Here is a 23549-nt window from a genome sequence, read left to right as displayed (position 1 = left end):
ATGTTTCCTATTTAGTGAATGTAATGAAGATATCAGGACATGTCACTTCAATAAAGGATCTTTAAATTATCGTGTTCCTGTCATTTTTATTCTAAATTTTATTAAAGGAAATCCTCCAGTTTGCTCCATATAAAAACCCTCAAGAGGAAATAAACAAATAAACGTGAGTGACTTCCACGAACACAGATTCAACACTTTACAAATACATTTTAAATTCGAGACAGTGATTTTACAAATATATTCAACGTAAAGTTAAACAAATGTATTCATTTTCACATAAAATGATGATATATCTATGAAAAGCAAACACGTGTTTATGAATGTAACTGTATTTGTACAAACTGCAGACCGTGAGACACAGAGTGTGATGTGTTCATTTGTGAACAGTGAAACATATCTGTGACTTGTGTTCAATTTGTGGATTAACATTTACGCATTTGTAAAGTATTTTGAGACTAATCTCTCTCCATAAAACTACCAGCAAAATCATTAAAGGAGGGAGAAGAGGTAAAGCGCTGCGGGCTCACACTGCCCCCCTGTGGCAGGCGCTCCCTCTCTCTCCCAGACCTAGAGAGAGTGAGTGATCTCGGCACATCGACTCTCTTTATCTTTATCTGAGTCCCTGCTATTGGTTTAGAGAGGTGTCAATCACCTCAGACCCGCCCCCTCAGAGCTGTGAGCGAATCCCTGTGGAGAGTGGAGTTCAGCAGCGCACCCCTCCCCCGGGGAATAGGACCCCGCTCACAGCCGGCAGCCGCTCATTGGTCCACAGCTGCACTGAATCTACGAAGGAACGCCGTCCACTTTGAATTCACGAAGACTTTACGTCAAAACTTACCAATGCCTGGGCGCTCGGAGCTCCAGAACAGTAATAAATCAATTTAAAAAAATAGATCACACACAGCACTATTTTATCTGACACAAACTCACTGAGGAGTCTGAATAAAGCCTAAACCCAGCACAGAGGGGTTCAGTGAATGCGGTGGTGAATGTGTGTAAGTGTGTGAGTGTGTGTGTGTCAGTGGAGACGCTGTAGAAGGACAGAGTGCCGGCCCGACAGTCCACATACACTCCTACTCTGTTAGAGCTGGGGGGAGGAGGAGGGAGATCAGTGATGTTCTTATTGTGACGGACAGAGTAACTGTTATTAGAGCAGATCAGACTCCAGGACTTTTTATTCTCTCCAAACCCACAGTCATCACTGTCTCCTTTTCTCCTGATTGATTTATACGCCACTGAAACATAAACATCCCTTCCACTTCTCTTAGTTTCCCAGTAACAGCATCCAGTCAGACTCTCTCTGCACAGAACCTGCCACCAGACACTGAATCTCTCTGGATGATCAGGATACAACTGTTCTTCCTTCACCCACTTCACCTTCCTGTTCCCCTCAGACAGAGAGAGGTGTGTGTTCACTGTGTTTGGGTCCAGTGTGAGCTCACAGGCATCTGCACACAACAAGATACACAACACACAATCAGACACGCGACACACAATCAGATACACAACACACAATCAGACACATAATCAAATACACAACACACACAATCAAACACATGACACACAATCAGACACACAACACACAATCAGATACACAACACACAATCAAACACACCATACACACATAGACAACACACAATCAGACACATGACCAGAGGAGGATGGGTTCCCCGTATGAGTCTTGGTTCCTTCCAAGATTTCTTCCTCGTGTGCTGAGAGAGTTTTTCCTTGCCACTGTTGCCCCTGGCTTGCTCATAGGAGGCTTGGACCCGGATCTCTGTAAAGCTGCTTTGTGACGACTTTTTGTTGTGAAAAGCGCTATATAAATAAAATTTGATTGATTGATTGATTGACATGACAACCAATCAGACACACGACACACAATGAAATACACCGTACACAACACACAATCAGACACACCGTACACAATGAAATACACAACAAACACAATCAGACACACACACACAATCAGAAACATGACACATGACACACACAAAACACACAATCATACACTAATAAAGATGTATAAATGGTTTAAAAGCCTGTTATTCCATGGTTATTTATTACACTGTGAACACTTTAAATTTTTGTGATTGATAATCCTTTGTAACACAGAGAAAGGAAGTGTGACAGTGAACTCTTTTGTGTCTAATACTGAAAGTGTGAGAGAACTTAGTGAAAATGTGGAGGTAAAGAATAAGCTCAGACCTGAGAAATTAAGTTTAGTTATTTCACATGTTAAGGTTCACCACATTATCATTAAAGTAGAAAAAGACACTCTGGTGGTGGGTAATTCATTAAAGGGTTAAACTCATTAACAAATATGTGCTGGAGCTGACGGGGTTAATGTCGACTGATGGAGAAGACACAGTGAGGTCAGCATTCAGCAAGATCTGAGGTTTAACTGTAGATGGAGGTGGGTTCACTATTTGGCAAACCACAGATCACTGTTGCCCTTCATATCAATTTGTTAACAACATAACTATTAATAAACAGACTTTAAAACTGTTTATAAACCTTTATAAATGAAGTCTTATTCTGATGTGGTACCTACACAACACACAAACAACACAAAATGAGACACAACGAATATAAAGAGAAAGATCAGGAGAGAAAAGTAAAAGTGAAAGCGAAACAGAAAAAGCAAAAGACCATGGAGGAGAGGGAGAGAGAGAGAGAGAGAGACAGAGAGACAGAACCTACATTTTCTTGGTCCTGGTTTTATCCTGATTTCTCCTCCATGCTCCAACCTACAAAACACACAAACACACACAGTTGTGAGTTGATGGTTGTGTTTGAGTGGCGTTTATTCTCACAGTTCTCTCTGAGCCCCACATTCAGCTTCATTACAGAGTCATTCATTGATGTCATTTTTGGAAACAGAAGAAAGATCATCATCTGTGGTGTTTTCTCTCTATCTTTCTGTCACAGAGAAATATTCTGTTTCTCTTTCTCTGTGTTTCATTTCCTCCATTTCCCTCTATTCCTCTCAGCCTTCAACACAGAATAATGTAGCAGAGTCGCTCTTCTACAATTGCTCCATTAAGCCCTTTCTAGATCCTACACTCAGCCGCTCATTTATTAGGTTCTTCTGCCTTGTACCTGCTCTCACTGACCATTTAATCACAGACCCCCACACTGCCTGACCAACACCGCTTACACACTCTAATATTTCACTGGACCACCTTTAGCTTTGATTACGTTCCACATTCACCATGGCTCTGTTTCTATAACCTTCTACAACACCACAACATTTAATTCCTCCAGAGCTGCCTTCATTTTTGGTGGAGATCTTGTATTGACGACAGGAGAGTCGGACCACTCCATAAAGTCTTCTCCAGCACATCCCAAAGACTCTCAGTGAGTTCAAGTCAGGACGCTGGGGTGGTCAGTTCATGTGTGAAAATGACTCCTCACTCTTTCACAATCTGAGCCTGATGAATCTTGGTGTCGTCCTGGAGCAATCCACTGCTGGGACGACCTGGTCATTCAGTCTATTCAGGTCCTCAGTGGACTTCATTTTACTGACACATACCAATGCTGAGTCTAGACCAGACCCACTGAAGACCCCCAGATCATAACACTGCTGAGTCTAGACCTGACCCACTGAAGACCCCCAGATCATAACACTGCTGAGTCTAGACCTGACCCACTGAAGACCCCCAGATCATAACACTGCTGAGTCTAGACCTGACCTACTGAAGACCCCCAGATCATAACACTGCTGAGTCTAGACCTGACCCACTGAGGACCCCCAGATCATAACACTGCTGAGTCTAGTCCTGACACACTGAAGACCCCCAAATCATAACACTGCTGAGTCTAGACCTGACCCACTGAAGACCCTCAGATCGTAACACTGCTGAGTCTAGACCTGACCCACTGTAGACCCCCAGATCATAACACTGCTGAGTCTAGACCTGAGCCACTGAAGACCCCCAGATCATGACACTGCTGAGTCTAGACCTGACCCACTGAAGACCCCCAGATCATAACACTGCTGAGTCTAGACCTGACCCACTGAAGACCCCCAGATCATAACACTGCCTCCAGAGGCTTGTACATGGGGCACTGTGCATGATGAGGGCATCACTTCATCCAATTCCCTTCTGACCCTGACACCCTCATCGCTCTGGAATTTCTCCACTGCTCCAGAGTCCAGTCTTTATGCTCCATAGCGAACAGAAGCCTTGTTTTCTGATGAATCTCTAACACTGAGCAGTGGTTTACTAAAGACCACACAGCTGTTTAGTCCCAGTCCTGTGAGAAATGCTCTTACTTTCACTGTTAAACACAGCAGTGAGTTCTACTGTCAATTTTATACCATTCTACTTCAAGTGTTTGTATGATCTCTGATCAGGATCATTCAGGAAGAACAAAACACACAGTTGAACAGAACTGATGGTCTGTAGCTTCACAGATAAACATTAAACCTCTTAGAGAATCTAAACTGAAACACCTTGAATAACAGAATAACTTTAGGAAGAACACAGATTCAACTACACTTTTACATTACACTCCTCAGACTCTCTGTAGACGACATTAAAATATCAATAACCAAAGAGTCAATGGCTGTATATCACTATAATAAATAAAGTTCTGCTCTGGTTTTTAGCCTGTATGACTGATAACACCACTCTGGGTACTAAAGTCTGCTCCTCAATCTGTTGACCATTGATCCCGACCCATTTGTACGCCATTTATATGATAGGAATACATAGATAATGATGGACTAGTCGACTCAGTTTCAGGATACAGCAGTAGTGCAGGATCTTTCAGTCTGTGTTTCAGCATTGAGGTCATAGAATTGTTGTACCAGAGTACTCCTGTACTTCCCTAAACATTGAATGTACATTTCTGAAGACTGTTCTAGAAACAGTCTACAATCCACATAAAGAGACTGTTATATGGGGCTTAGTTTTACTTCAGTGTCTCACAAGCCTTCAGCCTGACAACAGTTACACTGAACAGTGGACACACAGCGTTGAAGGATGATACTCTAACCATGAAATACTACTAGAGCAGAGCAGTGGCTAAATGAAGAAGGAACAATGAGCTGTAAAACTTTATAGAAATACAGCACAGCAGATGACATCAGTGACTGAACACACACAAATAAAGCTGTCCATACCTGAGTGTGTCCAGTCTGCAGTGTGGATCATCCAGTTTAACAGAGAGCAGCTTCACTCCTGCGTCTCCTGGGTGATTGTAGCTCAGATCCAGTTCTTTCAGGTATGAGGGGTTTGAGCTCAGAGCTGTAGCCAGAAAAGCACAACCTTCCTCAGTAACTAAACAAAAAGACAATCTACAGAGAGAGAGAGAGAGAGAGAGAAGTAAACTTTTTGAGATGTGTTATTTACCAAATCAGGAAGCACCAAATTCTGCGTAAGTTGCATAAACACTTTAATATCAAACAGGTTGAAATCTAAAGGTAAAAGTTATTTTAAAAAATTTAACATAATAAAAAAAAAAGATCTGGATGATTGTTTTCATAAATCTAAGACATTTTAGTGATTGTCCAACACCTCAACAGAAATGGAATCAAACCACAACACAACATTTTCACAACAGTGTCCCACAGAGGGGTTATTACTAGAAGTAAAAATACAGACATTAATCGAGTAAAGGTTTCTATACCATGACCTGCCTGTTTAGGTTATGATGCTAATTTTATTCTTTTATAATTTTCTCCATGATAAACCATTTAAAACATTTATGAAATTACTGAAATTACTGAATTAATAAAATAAACCCTTTGCTTCATTCGATGTTGGTAAAGTTATTTGTGAAATGTCTTAAAGTAATAACCTCTTTTTAATATTTGTAAGTCATTTCCACACACAACTAAGATGTCTATGATACGTTTCTATGGCGTCACATCAAGGTCAAAAGCAGAGGTCACAATAACACCAGGTGGAAAATTTAAATCTGCCTTTTTAAAATGATTTTTGTGTAAATATCCCTCTCACAAGTGATCATAATCTCACTCCCAATTTTTTTCTCAAATGGTTTTTACCCTCATTTTATTCTGAAGAGTACTGGGATGGGGGATGGCCTTGGAACCATACTCTCAAAATTATTTTGGATACTGTGTAGTCTCCTAATTTACATTTTCCCCAAAAAACAAATAACCATGGTACACATCCTCTGTTTGTTTTTCTCTAGATGGCTTCTCCCAGTAGGAGGGACATACACAGTGTATGAGGCAGTCACAGAACCAGGGGACATTAGCCAATAGCATTCACTGAAGAACGGCCCTGACCCTGCCCCTAAACTGTCACAAACCATCCCATTTTAAAACACTGAAAATGAAGAGGGTAAAAACCATTTGAGAATAAAAAACAGACCGGTTGAGAATGAGATTATGATCTTTGTGAGTTTACAATTACTCTCTCTCTTTTATATTTTCCACCTGGTGTCATTGCATCCTCTATTAAATCTATATTGATGTGATGCAGTATGCTTCCTTTAACCTTTGTGGTCCAATCCAAATGGAGTGTGGATTCTAATCTAGTATGGTCTTCTCATTAATATTTTATAGAGCATAGAAAATAATTATTTTCTTTTTTTATGTTAAAAGTCATGTTTGTGAGGAGTAGAAAATTAAGAATAAAATCCCAGAACTCTGACCCGAGTGTCTCCAGTTTACAGAGTGAGCTCTTCAGTGCAGCAGAGAGCTTCTCCACTCCTGAATCCTGCAGGTCATTGTTACTGAGGTCCAGTTCTTTCAGGGAGGAGTTCACCAGTAAAACTGAGCCCATATCTTCACAAGACTTTTCCTCAAGTTTACACCCAGTTAGTCTGTAAAGAGAGAGGACATTACTCACTGAATAGTTACAGGAACATTTCTGAAAGAATTAAGAAAGAGATGTTGATTTCTTTTAAAGGAAGATGATCTGATTTTTGTGAGCAGTTAATTATAATCTAGGAATCCAGCAACTGACTTTATCTTAATATTTCATATTGTATCCTCTAAATAAAAATGTTAAAGATCTATAAAACTAATGTTTGTGATGCATTAAAAATCAAGTCTGAACTGACAGAACTGACCTGAGTGTCTCCAGTTTACAGAGTGAACTCTTCAGTCCAGCAGAGAGCTTCTCCACTCCTGAATCCTGCAGGTCATTGTTACTGAGGTCCAGTTCTTTCAGGGAGGAGTTCACCAGTAAAACTGAGCCCAGATCTTCACAAGACTTTTCCCCAAGTTTACACTCAGTTAGTCTGTAAAGAGAGAGGACATTACTCACTGAATAGTTACAGAAACATTTCATGAACAGGTTCTCCTTCATATATTGACCTGGCTAGGAACATCACGCTCAGTGATTTTTTTTTTTAAATGAGGTTCCCCTCCCTAGATCACCACCTTAATGTGGTGGAGGTGTTTGCATGCCTGCGTGAGCCTAGGAGTTATGTTGTTGGGGGCAATAGCCCCTGGTAGGGTGAAACTTGGAGGGACGTGATCGGGAGTAATGGCCCAGCTGATCTGAACCAGAGTCGTGTTCAGTTATTGGATTTGTTTGCCCGTCACAATTTGTCCATTACGAACAACATGTTTCGAGCTTAATTGTGTCCACAAGTACACCTGGCATCAGGATACACTAGGTTGCATCACGATGATTGACTTTATAGTCGTATCATTGGGCCTGCGACCATATGATCTGGACACTCGGGTGAAGAGAGGTGCTGAGCTGTCAACTGATCACCACCTTGTGGTGAGTTGGATCAGATGGCGGGGGAGGATGCCGGACAGAACTGGCAGGCCTAAACGTGTGCTGAGGGTTTGCTGGGAAAGTTTGGCAGAGGAACCTGTCAGAAAGATCTTCAACTCCAACATCTGGCAGAGCTTCAACTGCATCCCGGGGGAGGCCGGTGACATGGGTCATGTTCCAGACGTCCATTGTTGAGGCAGCTGAATGGAACAGTGGCTGCAAGGTTGCCGGTGCTTGTCGGGGTGGCAATCCCCACATTCGGTGGTGGACACCCTAAGTGAGGGAGGCTGTCAAGCTGAAGAAAGAGCCAGAGGCAGCATCCAGGTACCGAGGAGCCAAGTGGCTTGCGGCTTTGGCTGTTGCTGAGGCAAAAACTCGGGTGTGGAACACAGAAGCAGCTCTTTACCCTCACTAGGATCCTGGAGGGTGCGTGGGAGTTTGCTCAACCAGTCTACATGTGTTTTGTGGATCTGGAGAAGGCATTCAACTGTGTCCCTCAGGATATTCTGTGGGGGGTGCACTGGGAGTATGGGGTACAGGGCTCTTTGCTACGAGCCATCCAGTCCTTGTATAAACAGAGCAGGAGTCTGGTTCGTATGGCTGGCAGAAAGTCCGACTGGTTTCCAGTCAGAGTTGGACTCTGTCAGGGCTGCCCGTTGTCACCGGTTCTGTTCATAATTTTTATGGACAGAATTTCTCGGCGTAGCCAAGTGGTGGAAGGTGTCCGGATTGGTGGTCTCAGAATTCCATGTCTGCTTTTTGCGGATGATGTTGTCTTGTTGGCTTCATCGAGCCGGGACCTAAAGTTCTTGCTGGACCAGTTTGCAGCCGAGTGTGTAGCGGTAGGGATGAGGATCAGCACCTCCAAGTCTGAGTCCATGGTACTCAGTAGGAAAAGGGTGGAGTGCTCTCTCCAGGTTGGAAGTGAGATCCTGCCTAAAGTGGAGGAGTTTAAATACCTCAGGGTTTTGTTCACGAGTGAATGAAATATGGAGCGGGAGATTGACAGGCAGATTGGTGCAGCATCAGCAGTAATGTGGGCTCTGTACTGGTCCATTGTGGTGAAGAGAGAGCTGAGCAGAAAAGCAAAGCTCTCGGTGTACTGTTCAATCTACATCCCAACTCTCACCTATGGTCACGAGCTTTGGGTAGTGACCGAAAGAACAAGATCGCAGGTACAAGCGGCTGAAATGAGATTTCTTTGGAGGGTGTCTGGACTCTCCCTTAGACACAGGGTTAGGAGCTCGGACATCCGGGAGAGACATCCGGGAGTGGAGCCGCTGCTTCTCCACGTCGAGAGGAGCCAGTTAAGGTGGTTCGGGCATCTGGTCCGGATGCCGCCTGGACGCCTTCCTGGTGAGGTTTTCTGGGCATGTCCAACGGGGAGGAGGCCTCGGGGCAGACCAAGAACACACTGGAGAGACTACATGTCTCGACTGGCCAGGAGGCGGTGGCTGGGGAGAGGGAGGTCTGGGTTTCTTTGCTCCGACTGCTTCCCCTGTGACCCGGACCTGGATAAACGGTGGATCATGGCTGGAATGGAATGGATGGTATAAAATGAGGTTTAAGAGTTCTGAAAGATTCTCATCCTCATTTCTTTACCATATTTAATATTAATTACACAGAATAGTCTGATTATTTAAGACTTCTATGTTTGTCTTACACACCTGTATGAAGAATTACTTTGATTCTAAAAGTCTGGCAGTTTTATTGTCATCACAGGTGTGTTGAGGGGGAAATTAAATGTAGTTTCTTCAGGACAAAGTGCTAAAATAAGTTAAAACCTTTTACAGCACTGACCTGTTTCTCTCAGCACAGCAGCAAAACAAAACCCTGTAAATGGGACTGTGACTCCATTGGCTGCAGCACTAAATGATGGACAGCTAACTCTGGCTGCTGATTGGCTTAATAAAAGTGACAACCAATGAAAAGCTCATTTTCTGTTTAGGAGCCGTGGAGAATCTGGTCCTCCTCTGCCTCAGGGAGAACAGCGTGTCTCAAACAAATCATAGTCTCAATAATACAGGATAAAATGTATCCCATATCGGACCAAAACACAACACGGCTATCATTGTCCAAATATGAGATGGCTGATGACTCTAATCACATCCCCTTTTGCTCTGAATCTGACTCGTGGGAATGTGTGTTTGTGCAGAACAGTGAGAAAGGTGTGAGTCCGTGAACGTACACTCAAATGCAACTCTGTCTGACTGGGTGGGCCTTGGTCCAATTTGGGTGGCCAGCAGAGTCATATCACCACATTTACAAAGCATGTTGTGGCTACCCAATTTGCGTGACCTGCTGGATTTGGACTGCCCATGCGCAGAACTTCACGCATGTAGCTCACAGGAGCATAAACATGAGTTAGTCATTCCTCACAGTCCTTTACAGTTTTAAACAACTGGAGCCCCTGCAAAATGTGTTTATTTCCTGCTGAAGATATCTGTGTAGATTTACTGAGGTAGTCTTCTGTTTAAACAAAACATGACGGAATAACATTGTGGGACACACACCATTCAGCCAAATAGTGCTGTGTCTATTTACAATTATCCTCAGAGAAGAAATTAATACAATTTAGAGATATCAGCAAAGTCCACACATGCATGATGTTCTGTGCATATGCAGTCCAAATCAGGCAGCAGGCCAAATCTGTTAGCAACACATGCTACAGAAGGAGGAGGGAATCTGAGCTTGCTGCCTAGAGGAAACAAGGGATCAGACTTAAGATCGAGCCCAGTAAAGCCGATACCGATCAGTAAAATAATGGTATGACTGATAATATCACCATGGAGAAAGTCTGGTGTTCAGTCTGTTGTTCGTTACTCCAGCAGTGGAAAACACTTTACAGAAGTCCTGAAGTGATTGGAGAGACAATGTAGGACTAGCCAATCAGATTTTGTAAATAAAAAAAAAATATATGTATTTTTGTAAAGATGTATAATAGTCATTAATAGATTGATTGAACTGACAGAACTGACCTGAGTGTCTCCAGTTTACAGAGTGAACTCTTCAGTCCAGCAGAGAGCTTCTCCACTCCTGAATCCTGCAGGTCATTGTTACTGAGGTCCAGTTCTTTCAGGGAGGAGTTCACCAGTAAAACTGAGCCCAAATCTTCACAAGACTTTTCCCCAAGTTTACACACAGTTAGTCTGTAAAGAGAGAGGACATTACTCACTGAATAGTTACAGGAACATTTCTGAAAGGATTAAGAGATGTTGATTTTATCTACAGGTTTGATTTAATATTTACACTGTGCTACGAATGTCACAAATTAATTTCTCACAAAATGTTTTTTTTTGTGACCTTCAGGAAAGTGCAGACAGAATCAGCTCCAGATTGTTATGATGTTAATGTGGCATTACAACTTCAAATGACCACACAGTGTTCAGTTGTGGATTAATAATTAAAGTGTACAAATCAATTTATTCTCAAGTGTACGGGATACTGAAGTGAACATGCCAGTGAGAAAAGTCTGATGTGTGAAGTCTAAAAAGGCTGATGAAGATGTTAAACCTGTGCAGACATTAACATTTAAAGTCACCTGAGACCCCACCTTCCTCTTTCACCATGTTACTTTAAGTTCCTGGTATGTTAAGCATGATTTATAAAACTTTTTTGTCCTAGTTATTGAACAAAGGTAGTGGCTTCTGCTCTGCTCTAAAATTTAATCTGAATTTCCATTACATCACCTTTCACCAGTGGAGAAAAAAAAAAGGGAAAAAGGCAAATCTAATTTTGCTGGACCGCTATTGCACTGCAATACACTTGTCACAGAAGCATCACTAATATGTCAGTAAAGTGAAGGCAGTCATTCTTGTGCTTTCCCTGTCAATATATTTAAGGATATAATGTCCAAACAGAGGATAGGTGTCTTACAAACAGTTTTAATGGAAAGAAAAATAAATTATTATTTCAGTAACCTAGCATTGATAGATGTTTGGACAATATGTTTTATAATATAATTATTTCAGGTCAAACCTTCCAGTCCCAAGTCTATTTCCCAGACCACAGCTGTTTCCCTGTGCTGTACTTTAAATGAGGAACAAGAAGGAAGGCTGGGGTGCTGCAGGGAGTTTGTGAAAATGGTTCTTTCCAAGGTTCCCCTGATAAACTCTCCTGTCCCTACAGGTGTGACTAATTTGTTGCATTAGGTACTTTTTCCTCTAAACATCATAAAATAACTTGAATATAATTATCTTTTTTGAGATCCAATACCTTTCACAGAAAAAATACAGTCTCTATCACAGAATCTATTTAGAGAAATGCAAATGAAGCACTGGGAAAATTACACCTGTATGAATAAATGAGCCAAAACATATTTGTAAATCTGTTTTCGGTTTTCCTTTTCTGTATGTACGTAGAATCACTGAACACACTAAACAAACAAAATAATAGAAATATACATACACACTGAGTTGCCAATGCCTTTTAAGACATATTGACATGTTCCCCTTTAGCTCATTTCTGCTGAAATCAAAGACCCATCAAAACAGTTTTATTCCATTTAGGAATGAAATCACAGAAATCTCACCTGAGTGTCTCCAGTTTACAGTTTGAACTCTTTAGTGCCTCAGAGATCAGCTTCACTCTTGAATCCTGCAGCTCAGTCTCACTGAACTCCAGGTCTTTCAGGGGTGAGTTTGGTGATGTCAGAACAGAGCAGAGAGTTTCACAGGAATTCATGAACAGCTTACAGCAATGCAATCTGCAATGTGAAGTAAATACAGATGTGTTCAGAGAGAAAAAGAGAGAGTAAATGTTCATTTTGGAATTGTGATTCTTAGATTTATCATATTACACCTACACTGAACATCTCTAATGTACACACTGAGGTGAATTTAATACTGCAGAACAACCTCTTGTGTAACATTTTAGACACTGCCCCAACTTGGAAATTTGTCTCATTCAGCATTAGCACTGAAATATTAAAATAAATTCACTGAGACACAACACTCACATGGCCTTTCTGCAGTTGCTCACAGCTGCGATCAGTCTCCAATAACCCTTATCAGTGGTGTTGTACTTCCTCAAGTCCAGTTCATCCAGCACCTCGTCTGAGTTCACGAGCATGTAGGCTAATGCTAAACACTCTCCAGCAGACAGTTTCTTATCTGAGTGTTTCTCTGATTTGAGATACTCCTGGATTTTACTGGATAAAGAGGAGTTATTCATTTCAGTGAGACAGAGGAACAGGTTGATAGATCTGTCAGAAGGAAGATCCTCTGATTGTATTATGCGTTTGATGAACTGAACTGTTTTCTCATTGCTCTCAGAGCTGCTCACTGTGTGTGTCAGTAGGTCCTGCAGAAGTTGTTGATTAGATTCCAGTGAGATGCCCAACAGAAAACGGAGAAACAAATCCAGGTGTCCAGTCTTACTCTTTAAAGCTGTACGCACAGCTCCCTTCAGCAGCTCGTCCAGTGAAAGTTTGTCAGACCACTTCATGTTTTTTGGCTTCAGAAGCTTCAGTTCGTTCACGTTGTTGCTCACATAGCAGTGAAACACATAGAAAGCAGCTAGGAACTCCTGAAAGCTCAGATGCACAAAGCAGTAAACCTTCCTCTGGTAAAGCACTGACTCCTCCCTAAAGATCTCAGTGCAAATCCCAGAGTACACTGAGGCCTCAGTGACATCAATCCCACACTCTCTCAGGTCTCCTTCGTAGAACATCACATTGCCCTTCATCAGCTGTTTGAAAGCCAGTTTAGACAGTTTCAGAAACATGTTCCTGTTGGATCTCAGGAGTTCCTGTAGAGTTCCTCTCTCATCTTCCTCCTCATACTTCTCCTTCTTCACGATTGTCTGAGTGCACAGGAAGTGTGAGTACATTGCAGTCAGAGTTTTAGGGATTTCTGTTGTCCCTTGTTCCATGATTCGCTGAAGCACAGTTGCTGAGATCCAGCAGAAGACAGGAATGTGGCACATGATGTGGAGGCTCCTCGTTGTCTTAATGTGGGAGATGACACTGTCAGCTTGGTGTTGGTCACTAATCCTCTTCCTGAAGTACTCCTCCTTCTGTGGATCATTGAATCCCTGGATTTCTGTCACACGACTGATGTACTGAGAGGGGATCTGATTGGCCCTTTGCTGGTCTGGAGGTTATCCAGATGTGAGCAGAGGGAAGCAGGACTCCTTTGATGAGGTTTGTCATCAACACGTCCACTGAAGACATCTTGGTCACGTCTGACACTTTCTCACACTCTGAGAACTTCAGTGGAATTCTGCTTTCATCGAGGCCGTCAAATATGAACACAGTTTTACACATGTCATATTCCTTTGTGTCAAGACCTTGGAGCTCAGGATGGAGGTCACACAGAAGTCCATGAAGACTGTATTGTTTGTCTTTAATCAGGTTCAGCTCTCGGAATGGAAGCACAAACATGAACTCTATATCCTGATTGGCTTTTCCTTCAGCCCAGTTCAGAATGAACTTCTGCACAGAGACAGTTTTTCCAATGCCAGCAATGCCTTTAGTCAGAACGCTTTTAAGTTTTTCCACTTGTGGATATTTATCTTCTTCTCCTTCTTCAGGTCTCACATCTTCATCCATCACAGCTCTGGTATCGTCTTCTTCCATTTCTCCCATCGTACACTGTACAGGGATAAATATGTCTAAACAGTTTATTGGTGTATCTGGCAGGTTTTGTTTCCAGGGTTTGTTTTCAATCTGTAAAACTTCATGTTCTTCATTCACTCCTTCCCTCTCTCCCTCGATGATGTAGAGCTGAGTGTAAACCCTGTTCAGGAGGATTTTATTCTCTTGTGTTTTGAATCCCTCAAATAAGCTCTCGTACTTGTTCTTCAGGCTGATTTTGTTTCTCTCTGAGACACTGAGCAGGACGTCATGCACTGGTTTGTATTCATCCAGCTCCATGGACTCCTCCGTGTGTGGAAACTGAACAGAGCCTGTTTTAAACCTCTTTCTGCAGCAGGGACAGGTCAAGTCTCCTGAGTGGACAGACTGCTCCCTAAGGCTCCTGATACACTCTCTACAAAAAGAGTGTCCACAGCTGATAGAGACAGGATCTGTCTGAATCTGCTCACACACTCCACACCTGGAACCATCCTGGAGCACGACATCCCTCACAGAGCTAGAGGAAAAATTAAAGTGTTGATGAATCAGAATGTGTAAGTGTGAGAGAGTCTGAAATGTGAACAAGACCTAAACATAAGTTTGTACAATGAGTAATTGACTGACAACTCCAGAGTTCAACCAAAGAGAAGTCACTCCCCATTTGTTCATCTCTTTTAATTAGAAATCATTTTAGCACAGAGGGTAATGTGTTACTGACACAGAAATAAACTTGAGCTTAAACTTGAGAAAATAAACATGATTTGTATTTACAGAAAATAAATCAATGTCACATATTTAGAAAAGTGGATCACCTGCCTGACACAAGGCACTAAGAAATGGAACCAATGTTGTTTCTCCTCTTTACTTCAGTGATGTACTGTTCACAGGATGTTACAAAAAAATCACAAATGAACACTTAACCATTTGCATATTCCCTTTAGAACTGATCTTAATATTTTAATATTTAAAACTCATTCTGAAATACATCAAAGAAGAGGAATTAGAAACTAAAAGTGAATGAGTACATTTACATATTCTCACAATCATACTTCAGTAGACAAAGAACAAAGCCTGAAATACATTACTGGAGGATTTAGAACTACCTCTGAAAAGCAGAGGTTTCTGGTAGTGGTCTCTGTAATAAACTAAATTTAGCACAAAGAGTAAGGAAATTCGTGTTTGTAGATTATTTCTTTGTTGTAAGAATGCTTCTTGGCAATAAATCTTATACAGTTTGAGCCTGTTAATTAACCCTTTTAATAAATGGTGTCACATTTGTAAGGAACATGCATTTGTGAGATGAGCAGTAGAGCTGAGAATGTGGATTGAGCCCATGAAAAATTTGTCAAATACTTTCTCTCCACAAACACAGCGCCCAAGCAGCTCACACTCCACTAACACGCCACACAAACACCGCACACTTCACAAACATGCCACACAAACGCCACACACTCCATTAACACACCGCACACCCACAGCACTCTCCACTAACACACCACACAAACACTGCACACTCCATTAACACACCGCACACCCACAGCACTCTCCACTAACACACCACACAAACACTGCACACTCCATTAACACACCGCACACCCACAGCACTCTCCACTAACTCACCACACAAACACTGCACACTCCGCTAACACACCTCACAGACAATGAACATTCCACAAAAACACCAAACACCACAGTCTCCACTAACACACACACACACAAAAGAAAACACAAAAAATAAAAAAGGGTGCTTGTTGAAGCGAGTCATGCTAAACACTGCACAACTCACTAAGACACCACACACACACTGCACACATCACTAAGACACCACACAGACACTGCACACTCCACTAACACACCACACAGACACTGCACACTCCACTAACACACCACACAGACACTGCACACTCCATTAACACACTGCACATGCACAACACTCTCCACTAACACACCACACAAACACTGCACACTCCATTAACACACTGCACATGCACAACACTCTCCTCTAACACACCACACAAACACTGCACACTCAATTAACACTCCACACAAACACTGCACAGCACTCTCTACTTACACACCACACAAACACAGCACTCTCTACTAACACACCACACAAACACAGCACACTCCGCTAACACACCTCACACCCAATGCACATTCCACAAAAACACCAAACACCACAGTCTCCACTAACACACACACACACAAAAGAAAACACAAAAAATAAAAAAGGGTGTTTGTTGAAGCGAGTCATGCTAAACACTGCACAACTCACTAAGACACCACACACACACTGCACACATCACTAAGACACCACACAGACACTGCACACTACACTAACACACCACACAGACATTGCACACTCCACTAACACACCACACAGACACTGCACACACCACACGGACACTGCACACTCCACTAACACACCACACACTCCACAAACACACCACACAGACACTGCACACACCACACGGACACTGCACACTCCACTAACACACCACACACTCCACAAACACACCACACAGACACTGCACACATCACTAACACACCACACAGACACTGCACACTCCACTAACACACCACACAGACACTGCACACATCACTAACACACCTCACAGACACAGCATACTCCATTAACGAACCACATACTCCACACAAACACCGCACACTCCACAAACACTGCACACTCCATTAACACACCACACCCCACATACACACAGCAAAACATTGCACATTCCAAAAACACACCACACAAGAAACACACTCTCCACTAACACACCACACAAACATTACACACTCCACTAACACACCACACAAATACTGCACACTCCACTAACACACCACACAAACACTGCACATTCCACTAATACACCACACAGACACTGCAAACACCAATAACACAACACAGACACTGCACACTCCACTAACACACCACACAGACACTGTACACTCCACTAACACACCTCACAGACACTGCACACATCACTAACATGCCACACAGACACTGCATACTCCACTAACACACCACACAAACACTGCACACACCAATAACACACCACACAGACACTGCACACATCACTAGCACGCCACACAGACACTGCACAGACCACACAGACATTGCACACTCCACTAACACACCTCACAGACACTGCACACCTCACAGACACTGCACACATCACTAACACACCACACAGACACCACTAACACACACTGCACACTCCACTAAGACACAACACAGACACTGCACACACACCACTAACCCACACTGCACACTCCACTAACACACCACACAGACACTGCAAACTCCACTAACACTCCTCACAGACACTGCACACATCATTAACACAGCATACTCCATTAAGACACCACACAATCCACAAACACACCACACTCGACAAACATGCCACACAGACACTGCACACTCCACTAACACACCACACCCCACAAAAACACAGCATAAACATTGCACACTCCAAAGACACACCACACAAGAAACACACTCCACTAACACACCACACAAACACCGCACACTCCACTAACACACCACACAGACACTCCACTAACACAAACACTGCACACTCCACTAACACACCACACAAACACTGCACACTCCACACAAACACTGCACACTCCACAAAAAATTGACACTCCACAAAAACACCACACACTTCAATAACACACCTCACTAACACATCACGCAAACACTGCACACTCCACGAATACAACAAACACAGCACACTCCATTAACACACCACAAGCACCACACACTCCACTAAAACAACACACAAACACAGCACACTCCACAAACATGCCACACAAAAACACACTTTCACCAACACGCCACACAAACAATGCCCACTTCATTAACACACGACACAAACACACCGCACAGACACCACACACTCCACAAACACACCGCACAGACACTGCACACACCACTAACACACCACAAACACCGCACACTCCACAAACACACCACACAGACACTGCACACTCCACTAAAACACCACACTGCACACTCCACAAACACACAGCAAACACACACACACACACAAAAGAAAAGCCACCTTTTGATTAAAAGGAGAAATATGTGTGTTACTAAAGAATTATCAGTAAAAACTTGAAAATGAAATCTGCTGCCAATTATTTTTATCACTGATTTTTATACATTTTGTCAATTAATTTTTGTAGCTTTATATAATGAATAGTACAATTATCACTAGAACCTCCTCCATTCACCACATCACTCCTGTCTTGCAACAGCTCCACTGGGTCCTTGTCAAGTGCTGCATCGATTACAAAATCTTTCTGTTCACATTCAAGGCCATACACAATTTTTCTCCTCCATATCTTTCCAATCTTCTCCATGTTGCTACTCCCTCTCACACCCTCAGATCATCTCTCTCCATTCATCTGACTGTCCCTTCCGCCTTTCTCACTACCATGGGGAGTAGAGCCTTCAGACGATCTGCTCCCCAGATTTGGAATTCTTTACCACCGGACATAAGGAATATAAACTCACTTTTACAATTCAAGTCCACACTCAAAACCCACCTGTTTAAGACTGACTCAGTTGTGTTGTCTTATTCTAACTTGTTTTAATGTTGCTTACTCTTTTATTTCTTTATTATTTATTCTATTGTCTACTTTTTTCTGTAAGGTGTCCTTGAGTTAAAAATGAAATAAAATGTATTATTATTAAAACACACACACACACACACACACACACACACACACACACACACACACACACACACCACACACACGAAAACACAAGAAAAGCCTAAAAGGCTCTTTGTTACTAGTGATGGGACGTTCCACACACTGTTGAAGCATTTCTCATGAAACAATGTTTTTTGTTGTATTGGGTTGAATGTGTGTTTTCAAAAGCTGGTGATATCATCAGTAAAAGGAGGAGCAGATTAAGCCACAGTGCAGCAGAACAAGTAATCTTACTGAATAAAGGTACTTACGTCTATATCTGTTAAGACAATGTGTGCTACTTATTTAAACTTAACATTCTTATTTATCCCTCAAATATTCCATAATTAAATGCTGCATCGTACGACTGGGACCTCTGGGAATCAACATCACTGACAAGTGAGCAGCAGGAATCAATAAAACTGGAAAAATGATGTATAAAATCAGTAATAGAAAGTAACGCACTTTGAGTCTGAAGTTCTGTTTCCACTGCTGAAGTTATGAGGCTCCATCATGAAGTTCCTATACTTTATAGATAAAGCTGGACACTGGACATTCTTCTCTGCTTCCTGTGAAAATATATTCTCATTAAAGGCTGGACGATACGAACCAAAATTTATATCACAATATATTTTTTAATTTAGGTCAATAAGATAATTCTCATATCGATATGAACAATAAATAAAGCCAAAGAAAAACTGCCAAGAACTGAAAGAAACATGACATTACCATCAAACAACACCCTCTTGGCTTTGTCAATATTAATATTTATAAACTAACTTTAAAATTGAGGGCAGTGCCCTGTAATGACTGTCAGTCAGTAACACGTAACACGTGCTGTACATAATTTATACAAAAATATGGAAAATGTGTTTTAAAAATCATATCTTTGTTATTGAAACATGTAATATTGTGATATATATTGATATAAAATTATGTCTAGCCCTAAGACAGGTCAATAAAACCAGTAAAGTGACAGAGAGAGAGAGAGAGAGAGAGAGAGAGAGAGAGAGAGAGAGAAATAGAGAGAGACAGAGAGAAAGAGAAAAGCGACCGAGAGAAAGAGAGGCACAGAGAGAGAGAGAGAGAGAAAATGAGCCAGAGAGAATCCACTGTCTGCTCTGTTACATTGGTTGTACGCTGCTGATGGAGGTGTGTTGTGGATTGTTTGAAAGGCACTGAAAATAGTGCACTGTGTGTTCAGACTAATGCAGAAATGTCAGAACAACAAAACAACAAAGTACTTAATGACTAGGGCACTGACACAGCCTGTGACATTAACACATACACAGTGAGTTTGTGACACACAGACAGAGCTCCTGTTTCAACTACTATCTCATACATCGCTCATATGAAGTAATTACTGTAATGTAGTGTTTAAACTGTGTTTTAAAGTGTGTTTATACCTGAAAGGCTAGACTATGCTTGGACCAAGTTCATGTTTTTGTTAACGTTGTGTACATTTGATTAGTAAGATTTGGTGTCGTATCGCAATTTATCGAGCTCATTAAAGACCTTTGTTTTTAAAACTGTTTATTTACCTGTATTTTATTTGTATGTTCGGGTCCATCTTTAAAGGCTCTACTCACTGGTGCGTCTGATTAATGCTGTGTCCCAAACCACAACTGACTGAACTTGACCTTCTACAGAGTGCCCTTCTGATAATGAAGCATTACCATTTTTATACCCTTTGTAGTACGCTAGTGTGCACTTTGGAATAATGCAGAAGTAATGCAGTGGGAATCACAGTTGTTTAAATATTAAAATGTATTTATGTTTACTACAGTATCACAACACAACAAGACAGTTACTGTGTGAGAGACTGAAGAGAAGTGATATGTGATGTTATGTATGTGTTACTGAATGACATTAACTGATGACACACTTTGTACTTGGCTTCGTATTGTTATGGTAATGAATTTCAGATTAAAAATAAACAGATCTAAACAGTGTTAGATCTGTTCTATGTGGGTTTATTTGAATCTAATGCAACACAGTATATAAGCTAAAGGATAAGAGAAATGAAATACCCAAGCGCCCAGAGAAATCTTTAAAAATGTTAAAGTCTACATTGAGAACAATAAACTCTATCTAGAGAAGGTTCACAGACTAAACCCCTGTAAGAGTCTGAAGATATTTACGGTGATTTTGTCACCCTTTCTGGATTCATGTACGGTTCTGGAACAATAACAGTAAGCTCAAATTGTACCCGAGGAAAACATAGTTTTAACGCAGAATTTTCGCCGTTTTTCCCCTTTGTCTTTTGACAGAAAGCGCCCCGATTCTGTTTCCTTGTTGTTCACTGCTGGGTTTTCAGTTGATCTGCTTTAAACCAATAGCAGCGACAAACCCGCCTTCTTCTAGAGAACTAAGAAACTAAGAAGATGATTGGCTGACGTGACAGCTCCTGTTGGCGATTGGCTTAAAAAAATACTAACAAATATAAATCTAGCATCTGATTGGCTGCAGCAGTATGAAGAAGAATGGTGTAGTGTTGAAACCGAAAGCAGTTCAATAGAACCGTAAACTGTGATAAATAATGACTCTAAAGTAAATAATACTCTTGTAGAGTTAATACACACTCAGATGTGGTCTATATTTGACTTCAGCAACACAATAAACACAGAACCAAACTTCGCACAAACAGCTGTAGTTCACTGAACGCCATCGTGTCTGGATCAAAAACACGACTAAAGCTGAGAGTAAACCACAGAGAACAGCTACAAACACAGGGCTCTCTCTTTAACCCGCGGGATAGTGTTCACATTAATGTTATAATGTTTTAATGTTATTGAGGCTCACCGTCTCAAACCCCAGCGGCTTTGTCTAGTTTCTCTTCTGACTCTGCTTCCGTCCGGTTCTTCCTGTAGTTTTCTGGGAAAAGTGGGAAAGTGGGGAGGAGGAGGAACGAAACCTGACCTCCCTGCGTCACGCGGCTGTATGTGAACAACAACTCTTGACAAAACTAAATCATTAGAGCGTTTTAAAAACAAGACACACAACTCACCCTTGATCCTGGAACAGTCACTAACAGCATCTCATTATTGTTGGACATTTAGTGACTTTCACCTCTTTTAAAATGAACTGTGTTATAAACAGATGAAGTGTGTTCACAGAGCTGGGTTATTGTCCCCTGAGCAGAACAAAGCACTGCCACAGAAAGAGGTTGGATAAGTAAAGTATAATTGTTAGGGGCAATGATTTAACTGCTCAGATATCTTAGTCTTTGCATTAAACCCTCAAGCACTTGTTTAAAAAGAAAAAAATCAAATGATTTAGAGCAGAGTGAACTCCTTATCTGCAGTAATGTGTTTCATGGTTTTGCTGAGGTTTATTGTGTATTCCAAACCTTATCATTTGTGCTCTTCTTCACTTTGGATGGTGGAAAACACTAGATTCATCATCTTCTTTTTACTTCCTTTTAATTGTAACTATTCATATTAATTAATGCTTTTATTTAATCGTTGTTATGATTTCATGTCTCTTTCTATTTGTTTTATTCATATTTTTGTGTTTATTTCCTCTCTCCCACATCTCTGAGTGTATTTTGTCGTGTGTAAAGCACATTGAATCACCACAGTGTATGAAAGATGTTATATAGGTTTACTCTGAATGATCACTGGATTAGGAACACCTCCCCTGTCTCTACACACATTGTTCATTTTATCAGCTCCACTGTCCATACAGGAGCACTCTGTAGTTCCACCATTAGAAACTCTAATCTGTTTCTCTGCGTACTTTGTTAGGCCTTTTTCACCCTGTTCTTCAAAGGTCAGGACCCCCACAGAGCAGGTCTGATTTGGGTGGTGAGTCGTTCTCAGTGCTGCAGTGACACTAACACACTGGTGGTGGTGTGTGAGTGTGTGTTGTGATGATGTGAATGGATCAGACACAGGATCCTTGTTTAAGCTGATGCTGGTAAACACCATTAGCAGCACTTCTTAAGGTGGAAAAGAGAGTTAAAAAAAGCAGCTAAATTCACTCAGGGTCTGAAACCAAGATGTACACAGAGTTTCTGTCAGTGCAACCAACAGCAGAACAGGGCATGATGGTCCACACATATACATTTACAAGTGATAAGAAATGATAAATAATTGTATGATTAACTGGTGCCTGACAGCTCCATTACAGCTACGCCACTCCTGAACAGAAAAGGAAGCAGTGCATGTTTGGGGAGAGGGCAGGTCCTGCAGGTGGTCTTTATATATTTATATATATATATCTTGTGAATACAGACTAATTTCTTGTTTTAAACATTAAACACACAGCACAGATTATAACTAAAATATGGGTTTAAAATGAATAAGACTTTAAAATGACCTTGGTCCAAATTCAAACATATTTCGAACATCAACGGACGTCGTCTGAACGCCTTTTCATCTGACCTGTGTTTACTGGGAAGTGCAGTAAGAGTACTGTACCGGGACAGGGGTGTCAGACTCTCCCTCTCTGCTGCGCTTGTTGGATGTGCAGCTGATGACACCCGCACAGCACACTGGGAGCTCTAGTTCTCCTCTCAGCTTCTTGAATCTGTGGAATCCGTTAATTTTCAGGTCAAACCCTGC

General features: G+C 41.6%; 1 pseudogene; it reads right to left on the bottom strand.

Annotated features, from left to right (window-relative positions):
• Positions 1 to 517: 517 nt before the first annotated feature.
• Positions 518 to 21855, bottom strand: LOC136687342 (NLR family CARD domain-containing protein 3-like; annotated as a pseudogene).
• Between the last annotated feature and the right edge of the window lie 1694 nt (positions 21856 to 23549).

Source organism: Hoplias malabaricus, chromosome 2 (genome assembly GCF_029633855.1).
Source record: "Hoplias malabaricus isolate fHopMal1 chromosome 2, fHopMal1.hap1, whole genome shotgun sequence".
Lineage (NCBI taxonomy): Eukaryota > Metazoa > Chordata > Actinopteri > Characiformes > Erythrinidae > Hoplias > Hoplias malabaricus.
The sequence above is the reverse complement of the archived record's forward strand: the minus strand, read 5'-3'. Positions and strand labels throughout refer to the sequence as shown.